General features: G+C 49.2%; 1 pseudogene; it reads left to right on the top strand.

The window, feature by feature from the left end:
* The first annotated feature begins 5,010 nt into the window (after positions 1-5,010).
* LOC117035327 (40S ribosomal protein S20-like) lies at positions 5,011-11,071 on the top strand (annotated as a pseudogene).
* Positions 11,072-15,376: the final 4,305 nt, after the last annotated feature.

The following is a 15,376-nucleotide window of genomic DNA, read 5'->3' as shown; positions in this document are numbered from 1 at the left end:
TGGCTGATGAGGATGTATCAACAAAGGTTCATCGATTGTAACAAATGTAACACTCTGCTGGGGGGTGTTAATAGTTGAGGAGACTGTGGGAAGGCTGGGGGGACGGTGTTGTAGGGGAACTCTGTACTTTCCATTCAGTCTTGCTGTGAACCTAAAACTGCTCTCAAAATAAAGTTAATTTTTTTAAAATCAAATAAAAAGAAACAGCATTACAGGATTTCCAGGTGTCCTTCCAGATCTGAGTCCAGTGGGTTTTTTTCTCCTTTCTTTAATTAGCGTCAGTGAAAGTAGGATTTCTTTGCACGAGTTGTGGGGAGAATAGTGTGGCTCACACAGGTGTCAGCCATTCACTGTCACATGTCTTCCCTGTGTGGTCAGCATTTGGGGAAGATGAGCTAAGAAGAGGCGTGATTCTTCCAGAGGAGTGGTTTCTCCAAGTGTCTGTAGCCACCTGTATCACGATCACCTGCTGAGTTCATGTAAATGCAGATCCCCAGGCCCTCCTGAGACCTTCAAATTAGACCCCCTGGGGAGGAGGCCCAGGAAAAAGAAACTTATCTGCTTGCAATGGACCATTCCACAGCCCAGAGGTCCAGCTGGTAGGCAGGACTGTCCCAAGAGCAGCAGGAGTAAGGGGACAGACGTTGGATGCTATGCATTTCAACTCATGGTAAAAGCTTCCATCTCAGACAGCCCCAAGGACCAAATCCCCCCTTGGTCACCTACTGGGTAATCATCTACTTTTTTGAGTCTCGGTGTTCTCAGTGGTAAATAGGAATGGTGTTCACCCCCCGGGGTTGTTGGGAGAATTAACTAGACACCCATGGTTGGAAAGCACTCAGCAGGCCGTGAGCCTCAGGAGGGGGGAGCACCTCACCTCCTTGCACTGGTTGGGGCCCCCTGACTTGCCATGTTCACCTCCTCCTTTGAGTCTCATGCCAGCCTGAAACACAAGTTAAGGCAGGCATTTGATCTCTGTGGGCAGAGGTAGAAATTGTGGGCCTGTCTTTCAGAGACTGGACCGATCTCCGGTAGGGATAGAGTCAGCTCCCTTTTCCGAGTGCGCTGAGAGTAACCATGCCATGTGGACTCTTCCCCCCACCCAGCTGCCTCCCAGGTAAACTAAAATGCAGTGAGAGGCACCCTCCACCAGGGCCTTTCCAAGGGTAATACTAATCCTCGCTGGCTGCGACACTGAGAGGCTTCCCGTGCCCCAGGCACTAAACTCAGGCTGTCCGTTCATCTTTCTCTTCAAACCACAATTGCCCTCAGAACAAAGAACTCCCATTGCGCCCAGTGTGGAGGTAAGAGCTCTCAGGGGGGGTTAAGCCATGCGCCCACGGCCGCCCAGATTGGAAGGGGTTGAGCCAGGGCTGGAAGCCAGGACAAGCCTTTACCCATCACTCTACGGTGATTTGCCTCCTAGGTATTAGGGGGCTGAGTCAACAGACTTGTTGAAATAACCCCCAAGACACTGCTTTGCAAAGGAACTAGCATCTCCCAAAATTGAGGGCCCACCGTGTGAGAGGGTTTACCCGGGTCGTCTTACATAACGGGGATTGTTGTCAGTGGAGAAGGGAGACTCAGGTGGTACTTGAGCATTAAGACTTCTGGGTATCTTTTTCCCCACACACACACCACCATGAGCTCTGTTTCAACCTTTTTCCTCCCTGGAAAGGAGGGTGAGGGACATGTCCAAGGTCACACAGCAAGTTGGTGTCAAAGTCCGTCTTGGAGCATAGGTTTACACTTTCATCTGCTTAGTCCGTGGGTGACACTGCCCAAAGGATCAATCCAACCAGATTCCTGAAACAGCAGCCAAGCCCAACCACGGAGGTGAGTGAGCTCTGTTCCCAGAGCTGCCCTCAAACACTCGGGCAGCACGAGCGGATCCACTTCTTTACCTTCTCATCTGTGTCAGATTCAGGGTCAAGGCTCGGAGCTGAGACCCCAGCGTCTGGGTCACAGTGAGTTTGTTCAGACCACCCTGGGGGCAGGTCAGCATCACCCGGACCATCTGTATTCTGGCTCCGAAAGTGGGGTCATCCTGCCACGGGGAATGAGTGGACCCTCACAACATTTTAATTTGGCTTTCTCTATCCGTAGCCTGAAATCTCCAGGACTCCAGCCAAGCAGTGCCTAAAATATCACTTCGAAGGGCAGAAACCTATTCATTCTCTCATCTGGTGCCCACCCTGCTACTAAATTAATACCCAGAATGTGTCCGTGTGGATGTTTTCAGAGGCGTGAATGTGTCAGAACCACTGGCAAGAGAAAAGCCCCAACTGAAATTGCCCCTCGCCCCGAGCACCTTTGTAGGAGCCAGCCGCTCACAAACGCTGGAAAATGGCCACTCCTTTCGTAAAGAACACGGCCCTCCAGGTCAAGAGACCTGAAAATATTTGTAGCCCTCCATGTGTCCACATGTTCATTCAGCAAGTGTTGTTGAGCATCTCCTCGGTGCCAGGAAGCGGCAGATGCACCAAAGAACAAGACATCGTCCTCGTGGCACTTACTGTCTCACAGGAAGCCACCAACTGCATTGATGTCACATGATGACAAGTGCCCACAAGAAAAACAAAGCTGGACAACTGCAGAGAAAGTGAGACTAGCCCTCACTGAGGAGGAGGCATCTGAGCAGACCCCCTGGGTGAAGTAACGGCAAAGCCACCTAAACAACTGGGAGGAGAGGGTTCTGGGAGGAGGGAGCAGGCATGCAAAGGCCCTGAGGTAGGACCACGGTTAACACATTTGAGGACAACAAGGAGCCTCATATGGCTGCAGTGGAGTGAGTGCAGAAGGAATAACTGGAGAAGTGAGCAGGGATTAGATTATATTGGCCACCCAATAAGGCCACTCCTGGGCATTGTTTTAAGAGAGTAATTAACAAAAGCAAAAATCCACACGTGCAGGCATTTGTGTCATTGTCCCCAAAGATCAGAAATGTCCAAACCGCCGAAATGACCAGCCACACAGGATAGTTTAATAGAGGGTGGCACGACAGCTCCGTCGATGCTACCAAACGAAGAGTTCGTAGCAATGAGGAAAACGAGTATGATATAATAAGTTCAAAAACGGTCTTGGGCCGGAATGAAGCCTGAGAGCTGTTGGGTTAGTGTGGAGGGGACCAGAGGGAAACAGTTCTTTTTTTTCCTTTTTCAAATTTTATATAATGCGGTTGCTGCATTATTTTTATAATTTAAAAAAAAAAAACATTAAGGGGGAAAATGTGTTCAGACGAAAGCAATGGCGGAGTGAGAGGAGGGCAACGAAACAAGTTGGTTTCCCTTCCTCATGATACCAACTCCCCCACCCCACCACCGACGTTTCAGGTTTTCTCACCACTGCCTTCTGGAACCCAGCCAGCCCAGGCGACAAATGCAGCGCCCAGCCCCAAAGGGCTACATAGATTCTTAGGAATGTAAGAACCCTGCCCTGCATAGCTGTCTTGTCCAAAGCATAACTAGACTTCCAGAAGTGGGTAAGGGGGGCCTATGTTCTTACAAGACAGCTGGAAAAAACCTCCCTCTGCCAAAAGCCTCCCTGGCTTCGGCCTGAAATCCCACCATTTGTGGCCCATTTAATTACCAAGGGTTTCCTCCTAAACCCTACTGGAGAAAATTGCCTCTCCCTCATGCTTCATATTCAGTCCAATGTAAGGCCAGTCCAAGCGGCAGCCCCAGGTCCAGGCTCACTCCCTTGATCCAGGTGAGTTAAGCAGCCCCCACACCACTCTCCTACTTCCCCTCAGCCTCACCTGCCCCTTTTCCTAAACTCCTCTTTCTCCAAGTACCAGCTGACCCAGCTGACTGCTGTTTCTTAAGTAACACTGGACTCCCTCCTTCCTCTGGGCCTTTGCCCATTTGCTCCCTGCGCTTAAAGTATCCTACCTGCCTAGTTCTGAACACTCAATGCTCCGCTCAGATGTCCCCTCCTCCAAGCAGCTCTCCCTGACCTCACATAATCCTACTATCCTACTATCGAGAGCCCGTCCTGGGTCCTGCCACCAACCCCAGCACCCACCGCAGCAAGCCAGAGTGGGAGAGCCTCTACGTTCTCCTCTCCAACCCACACTCCTGGGAGTGCCAGCTGTGAGGCCTAAGAATCCCAGTTTGGATGAGCGCTGGAGAGAAGGAAGCACAGATGGAGTTGGGGGTGGGGAGGGAGGGGGCACATGTGAGCTTGGGGACAGCTGAGGACCCAAAAGGATCTGGGGTGCCTGGGCAGATTCCTGCTGGGAAAACTGAGGTGTCATGGGCGGGAGTGTGGTCACCAGCCCAGGCTTGGTGGACAGAAGTCCCTCTGACAGGCAGGGAGCCAGCATCTCAGGAAGTCACTGGAAAGGACGAACCAGGCAGCCCCACCCCAGCTTCAGCTGCTAATAGTCTCTTTGCCTTCCGCATCGTCGTGGGGCATGACTCCCACCAACAGAAAAGGGACCTGGCATTTGCTAAGTGAGGCCCCCCAAAGTGGCAATATCTGAGCCTGTACTGACTGACGGGGGACCCCTGTAGTACCTGTGCACTGGCTACCCAGGGCCAGGTCTGGCGCTGCAGAAAAGACTGGGTTTCCTGGACCAGCTTCCATGCACAGCCTTCCATGTGACGAGTCTCGGTTTGGTTTTGTTTTTTTCTAATGGAAATAGTATATAAATTGTGTCATCCTGTTATTTAAAAAAAAAAAAATGCTCATTGCAAAAATAAATTCAGAACACACAGGAAAAAATACAAAGATGAAACCTAAAACTGGACTCATTCCTACACCCACCCTCAGAAGGGTCTGGAAATTTTAAAGAGAACTTGAAAGGGGGATTCTTCCCCCTTTGTGAATGCCATGGCCTCCCATTTGAATCACCTGGGGAGCTGGTTAAGTACAGATGTCCCAGTCCCACTGCAGACAAGAGAATCAGGACTTGAGAGCCGCTGTTCTGTGGGTTCCGGAGGCAGGGCTGGGCCTTGCTAATGGGCCCAGGTGCACATCCCTGGTGAGGCCCTGCAGGCCCTTGAGAGGATGGGTCAGCAGCCAGGTAATCCAGTGTCTCCACCTTCAAGTGTTTGCTTAACTCCTGCTGGCATCTTCAGAGGGGAAGCATGGCTTCAGGAGAGGAGTCCATGAGAGAGAGAGGAAAGGGGAGACAGGAGGGCAAGCCTTCTGAGGTATGTCACAAGCCTGTCTAGCACGCTGATATGGTCTGGGTCAGCGTCTCAATGCGCCACTCCCTCACTAGATGGCCTGGGCCAGGCCGGACCCCTCGGGCCTGTGTCCTTACTGACACACGAAGGCAGGTGAGCTCCAGCGTCTGTCTCTGCGAAGCCTTCCAGCCCTGAGATTCTGCCTCCATTTTTATTTTCCTGTTGTCTTAGATGTTGAGACAACACAAATACACATCATTCTTGGTGCAAACACCATCTAAATGAAGATTTTCTTCTGTCATGTCAGCTTGCTCCCAAGATGCTGAGTGAAAATGGACTCTATAGTTTTCACTCCCAAGCCCACCCCAAATGGACCCACAAATGGAAAACTAACATCAAAGTGGCAAGGACTTCTAATGAGTGAATCTCCAAAATTAAAAATAAAAAGCCTGGAGAACCGTTTTAGTTGGGTTCCGGAGTCTCAACGGTTTCTTATTTTTGCCTCCCTCTATGTTCCCAGCTGGTCTTGACTCAACACGCAATGGGTCCGATTAAATGAACAGAAACTGACTTGGAAAGGGTGTGGTAAAGTATTTGGTTGAAGCCCATCTGTGAATGGAGGGGGCTGGGAATGGGGTGGTGAGTGAGTGGGCCCCTTCCCCCCGCTTCATGTGTGGTTTCTGCATCTGCTCAGGCTACAGGGATAGGATGAGACGCTGTGTGTCATGGAGAACGAAATGTGGAAGTTCGTAGCCTGTGTTAGGCCTGCAGTGGCTGAAGATAAAGGAGGGTGGTCCCCTGACCTCCACACAAAGGGTCTGGGGAATCTCACTAGGGTCCTCAGTCGCTGTGTAGTCTTGGGCCACTTAACCACTCTGAGCCACAGTTTCTTCATCTATGTAATGGGAATAATGAGTAGAAGGTAGAGTGGTAGGCAGTGGTCCCCCCCTAGACGTCCAGTACCTGTGGATGTGTTAGGTTACACAGCAAAGGGGCGTCACTGCTGAAGACAGAATTTACCTTGCTAATCAGCTGTCTTTCACATAGATAATCCTGGATGACCTGGTTGGGTCCAATGTAATCATAAGGGTGCTTAGAAGTGGAAGAGGGAGGCAAAAGAGAGTCCAAGTGGTGCAATATAAGAACTCAATTGGCCACTGCTGGCTTTGAAGATAAAGGAAGGAGCCGTGAGCCAAGGAATGCAGGTGGCCTGTAGAAACTGGAAAAGGCAAGAAAGTGGGTTCTTCCCTAGAGCCTTCAGAAGGAACACAGCTCTGCCAACACCTTAAGTTGAGCCCCCTGGGACTCATTTCCAGAACAGATCTGGTTCTGATCTCCGGAACTGTGAAAAAATGCATGTGTGTTGCTCCGAGCCACCGATTCGGTGCTAACGTTACAGCAGCAACTGGAAACGAATTCACCTACTTTGAAGGGTTGTGGTGTGTGTGAAGATGCATGGATATGCAGCACCCAGCGCCCTGGAAGCCCTCAAGGAAAGTTAGCTATTTCCATCACTAATGAGAGAGATTCGGGGTTTGCTGCCACCCACCGCCCTGCGATGCCCCAATTCCCAGGCTTCCAGCAGCCCTGGGAGCTGCCGTGGGATGCACCTTCTAAAGACGGCTCTGGGTGGTGCGAACGTGGGCCCTGCATCCTAGACCATCAGAACCATCCATTCTTGCTCACTCAGCAGAACTGTACAGACTGAAGTGGCAGGGAAGCCATGTCCTCCTTTTCTTAGCACCAGACCTAGACAGCTGCTCTCAACCCTATCAGCACCAAGCTATTGCCAACCTTGAGGGGTAGGGGCATCAGTACTTTTTAAGCTCCCCAGGTGGTTCCCATGGCAGTCAAGGCTGAGAACTTGATCTAATCTAGAAAAAATGCTGACGGAAGATGTACGCATTTGGCCTGTATTATTTAGATAATAATAACGACGACGATGACCACAACAATGGTGGTCACCGTTTTCTTTTTTTTTAAATCTCAACCACTTTTTTTTTTTTTAAGATTTTTATTGAGGAAGGGGAACAGGACTTTATTGGGGAACAGTGTGTACTTCCAGGACTTTTTCCCAAGTCAAGTTGTTGGCCTTTCAGTCTTAGTTGTGGAGGGCGCAGCGCAGCTCCAGGTCCAGTTGCTATTGTTAGTTGCAGGGGGCACAGCCCACCATCCCTTGGTGGGAGTCGAACTGGCAACCTTGTGGTTGAGAGGACACGCTCCAACCAACTGAGTCATCCGGGAGCTCAGCGGCAGCTCAGCTCAAGGTGCCGTGTTCAATCTTAGTTGCAGGGGGCGCTGCCCACCATCCCTTGCGGGACTCGAGGAATTGAACTGGCAACCTTGTGGTTGAGAGCCCACTGGCCCATGTGGGAATCGAACCGGCAGCCTTCGGAGTTAGGAGCACGGAGCTCCAACCGCCTGAGCCACCGGGCCGGCCTGCTGGTGGTCACAGTGTTCTTTTTTTTTTTGCAGGAAACAAATTCTATTTATTAGCATTGGACCAGAGTTTGGCCGCTCTCTTGTCTTTGACGTTTCTGTGACTTTAAATAACTGGGGGTATCCGGCCCGGGGAGGCTGACTGTAAGTCATGAGCGCCCCTCTTTCCCTGTGTTTCTCATACTTCGCTGTTATGTTTATTGAGATTCTGATTAGCTACTTATGTACCTGGAAGACAGCTGCAAGCAACTATCTTTTTAATAGCATTTATTTTTAAATTTTTGGTAGCATTATTATTTTTAACAGCAGCCATCAAACATCATTTTTTCTGCAGCTTTTGAAGCTGAATTGAAGTGACTAAAAAGTGGTGATTTCAGTGTAGTTGTATGTAAAACCAGTGATACAATGTCTGACACAAACGGAAATGACATCTTTGATCATGTCGGCAGCCAGACGACTGTCCAGGTGGTTTTGATGATTTTCATGATGAGTTTATATTAGTTTCTTATTCTAAATGTCCATCTTTCAAGTGCCCCTAAAATTTGGTTCCAGGGCCCCCATAGTACAGCAATACTTTTCTTTCCTTCCACTTCTGCTTACCTAATATGGCATCCTGCAGGCTTCTGCCATGGGTCACAGCAGGCGGTGGTCACTGTTTTCTGATGGGGGGGTTAGAAGGTCTGGGCTAAACACTTCATATATGCCGTCTGCTAAATCCTTAAACATGAGTCGTGGGTGAGCCTCCCACTTTACAGATGAGAAAACTGAGGTTCAGGAACGTAGAGGAACTCACCCAAAGTCGCTCAGTTATCAAAGGATGGAGCCCCAATTTGAAATCACAAGACATACACATCTTTCCCTTTAGCCGAGAACATGTAAATCCTCAGCCAGCTCTACACGGAACTGCAGGCCATCCCTCCAGTTCCTCCAGCGCCCTGATGGCAGACCGGGGGGGAGGGGACTTGGGGGGGAAGGGGGCAGAATGCTGCAATGGAAGAGGCTCCAGGTATAAGTTTGGACTTGGACAGAAGGGAGTAAAACATATCATTGCATCATTCAATATATATTTCATCTTAGTCTGTGGCTTCTTTAATAAACGTGGTCACCCTGAGTCAAGCCTTATCACTGGTAATATCTTTGCAAAATTAATCCCACATGTTTTCAAAAAGATGCTTCATATATAAAGCAATGGAGATATGTTTAGTTCAGAGAGAGAGACGTTTTTGAGATTGTCGAGACCTGCTGGCCAAGACCCCCAGGAGCGTGGAACAGCCAAGTTTACTCCTCTTTGCATTGAGGGCAGACCTTCCCCAGGGGACCATGAAGTGAGAGGATGTTAGAAGAGCCTGGATGGGGCTGGGCTTTGGGTGAGTGGTTTGGGGAGGGTCTAAGGGAGCGGGATTCACTCTCAATAGGGTGCTGTCAGAAAGGGGGGCATTTCTTAGCTGGGACGGACTCAGTCTCAGCTGCAGAGCAGGGAGCAGCACCCGGATGTACCCCTCCTTGTAACCAAGAGGGGAGGTTAGCTACTGAGTGGGTGCCACAGTGACCTGTTCCCTCTCCCTGTATCATGGTCTCAGGCGACCTTGCCTGAGGTTGGTGTTTATGCCCAACAGGAGGACAGCACAGCCCTGCTGGGAGCCAGGACAGTGCCCAGGGGTCAGCAGGCCTTCTTGCAAGAATAAGAGTGAGTGAACCCTTTTGAAAATATTCTACAGTTCCTGCTTTTCACATTGCCTTGTCTCTGTGCAGGCTCTGGCTGGGTATCTTACACATTTGCCCATCCCACACCGCAGCTGGCCCATTTGCAGAACTAAGCCATGTTTTCCAAAGCATTTACCACATAACGCTAGTTTCATGACTTTCATGGAGTAATGGAATAAAAGGGTTCCTTAGACTATTGAGTTTGGGAAACACTGGGTTATTTGCTGCAGGACTTTTCAGAACTTTCAGTATGCTCCTGTGCCTTGTAAAATGCACAGAAAGAACTAGGGTACTTTCCAAACTTGTTTGACTACAAAACCTTTGGGTTTGGTGGGAGGGGGATTTTTTGAGGGGAAGGCAGTGTCCCATGGGACAGAGTTTATAAAATGCTGAAATAAAGGGGAGGCTGAAACAATTCCATCCAACTGGTAAAGCATGGGCTTCCGAGGACGCCTGCAAGTCCTCACAAGGAGTTCCCATCACAAATACTCTTTCTTGCCCACGTGTAGGTGGCTACCGTTCAGATGGAAAAAAAGGTGCTGTGATTAATTAAGGGCAAATCTGTTGGCTTAAACATGTAAGAGAATTCAGCACAGTACCCGATAACTATGGAGGCCCCCGATGCATGGAGAAGGCTCAAGCCTCTATGAGCCTTGCATGATCTCACCTCACACGTCCTGCGGTCTCTCCTTGCTCCTCTTCGCCCTCCCTCCCGCTAAAATCAGGCTTTCTGCTCAGTCTGCCCTCAAGCATGTTCCTTCCCAGCCCAGGCTTCCCACAGGCTTTTCTTTCCCTCTGTCAGGGGTCCTCCCATCTCCACTCACCCACAGACGCCTGCCCTCACTCCCCATATGAGGGGAGGTCCCCTGCTGCCTTCTCTAGTGGGTCTTTCCTAGTTTCTTTTCTAGCACTTTCCACACTGAGATTTACATGGACTCCTCTCAGCGTGTGAATGGGTCTGTGTTCACCCCTACAAACAGGGCCGTGTCTGTGTGCTCTCTATTGCATCCACAGCCCTGAGAACCAAGGACCGGGCTTGGACACAGCAGTTGCTCACTAAATATGTGTTGCGTGACTAAATGAATGTGAGGACTCCACAGAGGATTTTAACACTTAAAAGGGTCCCCAAGACTCAAAAACATTGGAAACCACGGTGCGAAGCATGCAGGAAGTATTAATAGTAAAAAACATAAAAGGTATTAACAATAGGCAATGGGGTGCATGCAGCCAAGGGATGTGAGGCTTTGGGGGGAAGGGAGTAATGAAAATGTCCTAAAATTGAGTGTGGTGAGGGTTGCAAGTACAACTTTCTGTGACTGTACTGAAGGCCATCACATTGTACGCGTTAGATGAGTGAACTGTGTGTGAATTATATGTCAATAAAGCTGCTACAAAAAATAGGTGAGTCCTGCTCCTGACTCCCCGCTGTTCACTCTTCCCGAGGAACAAGCCAGTCAGGAAGTCGCGCCACAGCCATGAAACGAAAGGTGGCGATTCACAGAATTAGAATGACTCTAACCAGCCACAACGGAAAATCCTTGGAGAAGGTGTGTGCTGACTAGATCGGAGGCGCAAAGGAAAAGAATCTCAAAGAGAAAGGACCAGTTCGGATGCCTACCAAGACTCTGAGCATCACTATAAGAAAACCTCCCTGAGGGGAAGGTTCTAAGAACTTGGGATTGTTTTCGGATCCACGAGCGACTCCCTGACCTGCACAGTCCTGAGATTGGGAAGCAGGTGACTTCCATCAGTACTGACCGGGAGTGGAGGTTGAAGTCACCACTGCAGATGCTTAAATCAGCCTTTTAAATAAACTGACCATCAGTTGTTAAAAAAATAAAGAAAGAAGTGAGTCTGGGTATGAGACTCAGAAGTATGAGAGTGTTCGTTGCACTATTCTGATAAATTTTCTGTACCTTTAAAATTATTTCCCATTAAGTGTTTTTTTTTTCAGAGAAAACTTCCTTTATTTTTTTTATGTTTTTTTTTATTATTTTTTTTTTAATTTATTGGGGTGACAATTGTTAGTAAAATTACATAGATTTCAGGTGTGCAATTCTGTATCACATCATCCATAAATCACACTGTGTGTTCACCACCCAGAGTCAGCTCCCCTTCCATCACCATACATTTGATCCCCCTCACCCTCATCCCCCTCCCATTAAGTGTTTTAAATGGATGTATCAGATCCCTCTGTCTCAAGTGAACAAGATTTTAGGAATCCCCGTTTCCCTCCCTCAGTCGAAAAACATGTTCTTTGTATTTATTCTGTGCCACACTTGTCATTATAACAAGCACTTTATAGACATTAATTTGCTCAATTCTAGCAGTCTCCCTCCAAGGTAGGTCCTATTAACTTATTCTTTGTACAAATGAGAAAACTGTGGCCCATTGAGGAGAGTAACTTGCCAAGATAACCCAGCTAGTAAGAAGAGGAGGCAGGACCAAACTGAGAATGTCCGACCAAATTGTCTGGACTCTTTGCTATTGCACTGGCCAGACCCAAGAGCAAGCTTCAAGCATAGATGTCGGTTAGGGGTGTGGGTCCAGAGACGAACTCTGCAGAAAAACAGGCAGAGTGGTGGTGTTTTTTTAAGGGGGTCTAATTCAGTCTATCACACATGTCTTGCCCACAGCACCTGGGCCGTCTTCTGACTGGAGGGGCCACAGAAACCTCAGCAGCTCGTGTTGCAATAGTGGGGCCCTGCCACACAGCTAAGCTGGCAGCTGCTCAGGAAGACACAGCCTCTGGCTGTCCGACACAGGTGCCCACGACAGGGACAGACCATCCCAGCAAAGTGCAGCATGGACTCCGGTCTCAGAGCCCAGGGCAGCAAGACCCTCCCACCGCTGGGAGAGGGGGAGCCCTCCCTGAGCCCCCACTGGCAGTGAGGTGAGATCCTGAAACTAAACCTCCCCGACCAGTTCCCCTTCCATCGCCAGCGAAACGTGGGACTTCCACTAATGATTCCTTTTTGGGAGTCGCTTGTTCCTTAGGGCAGGACGTGGAGAGTTGGATTCAGGAAGTCTTCAGTTTTCAACTTCACGTTTTCGCTTTTCTTATCAGAAAGGTGTATGACTAATCTCATGAGCTGGGCACCTCATTGCTATGGAACTACCTCGATATTCACGGTCCCTGAAACTTCGCCCGTCTCTTGTGTATGTGTCAAGGTGGGAGCCTGAGGTGAAACGAAATTCAGAATGAGAAGAGCCGAAATAGAAACAAGAAGAGTCGGGGACAGGAGCCAGTCATATGGCTCCAGAAGCTGAGGCTGTCCTTCTTGGTGGGGTCTCTTCATGGGGTGGGGGCATTCTACAAGCAGAAGCCACCTCAGAGGACTTCCTGGGGAACAGCAATGTCCCTGAAACCGACCCAGCTTCTAAGCCATATAGACCTGGCTCCACAAGTGGGTGGCTGCCTGACACACAAAATCACTTCCCTTCCCTGGGCCTCAGTTTCCCCGTCTGTAAAATAGGGCAACAATTACACCCCCCACCCCCAAGCAGGTTATAGAGGATTGAGTCAGCACACCCACCCATAAATTGGTACTACCAATTTTAATAATAACTATGATTTATTGAGCACCTATTTATTCTATCAATCAAACAGTATGATCCAACATTTAGGAATTCCGCTCCTATCATGCTCAGGGAGTTTTCTTAGGTGATCGTTACAGCAATCCCTTGAGATAGGTCCTATTATTCCTACCTTAAATATGAGGAACCTGAGGTTATTAGTGCCAAGTGGTCTGCCCAGAGTACATCTAGATTTGTAGCCTGCTGCTTAAACGATTTAGGGTCCCTCTTTAAGGTAGAGTACAAAATTCAGCCCCCAGCCCAGTAATGGATCAGGACAAGAAAGGAGTGCTGGAGCTTAAGCGTCCTGAGTCCCGTGGTACATCTGCCCCTGAGCCAGGATCCCTCGCAGGCTGGGTGATCCCAGCACCTGGGCCACGACCTCCTCTGCGTGCAAGGAGCTCCAAAAGTGACCAAAGTGCTGAGCGCGTGCAGAGGACAAAGCACTCTGCTTCCTCAGGCAGCCAGCAAATATGTCACCCTGGGGTCTTGCAGGAGGATAAGGAAGTGGGGGGGTGGGGGTGGGGAGAAAGACAGGCCTGTAAGTGTGCCGTTGTCAAGGGAATAGAAAGGCAGGAGTATGGGGCTGAGAGTGAGGTACGTGGCAGGCGGAGAGCAGCTCCGACAAGTGGATGAGGGGCAGCTAAGAGTGTGAGCCACGGAGTGCAGCAGCCACTGATGGTGAAGCAGAGCGAGGGAGTTGGGCACTGGCCGCATCAGAGACAGATTCTAGAACATTCTCTCGGGCTCTTGAAAGGGTGGTGGAACAAAGCAGGCAGCTTGGCAAGCAGCTGGGAGGCTGTCATGCCTTAGTTCTAATTAAGTTACATTTCAATAACCACATGAGTCCAGGATTTACTGCAAAGGACCTGGTACGGTGATGGAGAGAGGAGAGTTGGTGGCAGTTATGGATGAAACGGCCACGGGCTGAAAACTATTAATGCTGAACGATGGGTATATAAGTTCAGTCTATTCTCTATACTTCTTATATGTTTGGAATTGTACATAATAAAAATTTTTGTTAAAGTAAAAAGTTAATAGAAACAAAGTTGTTTAAGTAAATAAATAGATTACCAGGTGGGGCTCTTGGACTCTATATTGGCAGCACCGGGCTAAGTCATTACAGGGTTTAGGATGGGGAGTTGTGACGTGTTCAGATTTGTGTGGCTAAACGATGGCTCTCTCTGCTGTGAAGAGAGCAGATTAGAAGGGTGGCTGAAGGTTTGCAGGGAAAATAATTACCACATTATGGCAGTTATCCAGGCAAGAGGTGACGGTGGCCTAAAGGGAGCAAGGTGGCAAAGGTGGCGCTCAGCTTTCTAGTCTCTTCAACTGTCCTTAACTGAGATACAGAAGCCGGGAAGGCGAGCCAGCTTTGGGGGTAAGGGAAGTGGTTGAAATAAGGAATTTGGGTTTAGACATTTTGAGTGAGGTGACTCTGGGCCATCTTGGCAGAGAAGTCAAGGGGGGATTCCATGGACACTTCTGGAATCTATTGCACTGGTGCTAAAGACACAGATTTAGAAGTCATCAGCCAATGGTAGTGGCTGCATCATAGGAGTAGATATGGTCACATGGAAAGTTCCTGAGAGATGGCAGATGAAGTAACAACTCCCACCTGGCGATGCCGCCAACACACCTAAGAAATGTTTGAGCACCGAGAAGGGGAGTTTCTCTTGACCTTGAGGGCGCTATCCCAGTGGAGCAGTCACTGTGCACCCCCATACTCCTCATTCTTACCCCTTCAGTTCCAGTCGGATGCCCTGCATGTCTTCACCTGAAGGCTTTCTCCAGCCACCTGTCTGCTTTGCTGCCCGGATGAGAAGTGCCAGGAACCCACGCCCCCTGGGAACAACGCTCGTATATGTGGTCAACCCTCTTACCCTCACAATCACTCAGAGACTAGTTGCTGTCAGTATCACCCCTAGTTTACAGACAGGGAGCTGGAGCACAGACATATGGAGGCCTTCGCCCAAAGTCACACAGCTGGCAGGTGGCAGAGACAATGTTCCAGCCAGGATGCCTGTCACCAAGCAGCACTCATTGCCAGCATGTTCCTGCCTCCTTATGGTCACACCTCGATTATGACACCAGCAATGGGACCACATTATTCACCTGCCTTGACATTGGCTGTCAGGACAGTAATGGCTGCAGGTGTTGAGCTTTTGCTTCCAGACCCTGCTCCAGGCTCTCTGCATGCATTTCATCCTCATTGTCCCACCCCAAAGTCCAGGGCTGGGGTTGACACTTCACTGGAGGAAGCTCCTCTCTCTACACTCTAGACTCGGGGTTTAAAAATAAAGAAAAATAAAGCTTGGTTCAAAATTAGTCTTGCTTCAAGATTCGCTACAAAGAACACAAGACACAGTTTCCTGTGGTTTCTTTTTCTTCTTCTTCAGTTTTTTTTAAGACTTCCAGAAAAGTTTCCTCTGCAAAATTTAAGACCAAAAGGGTAAAAAATGCAAATGTGATGGTCCAACCTTGAAAAATCATGTTATGTACCCAGCCCAGGGAAGCCACAGAGA

This window comes from Rhinolophus ferrumequinum, chromosome 15, assembly GCF_004115265.2.
Source record: "Rhinolophus ferrumequinum isolate MPI-CBG mRhiFer1 chromosome 15, mRhiFer1_v1.p, whole genome shotgun sequence".
Classification (NCBI taxonomy): domain Eukaryota; kingdom Metazoa; phylum Chordata; class Mammalia; order Chiroptera; family Rhinolophidae; genus Rhinolophus; species Rhinolophus ferrumequinum.
The sequence above is the reverse complement of the archived record's forward strand: the minus strand, read 5'-3'. Positions and strand labels throughout refer to the sequence as shown.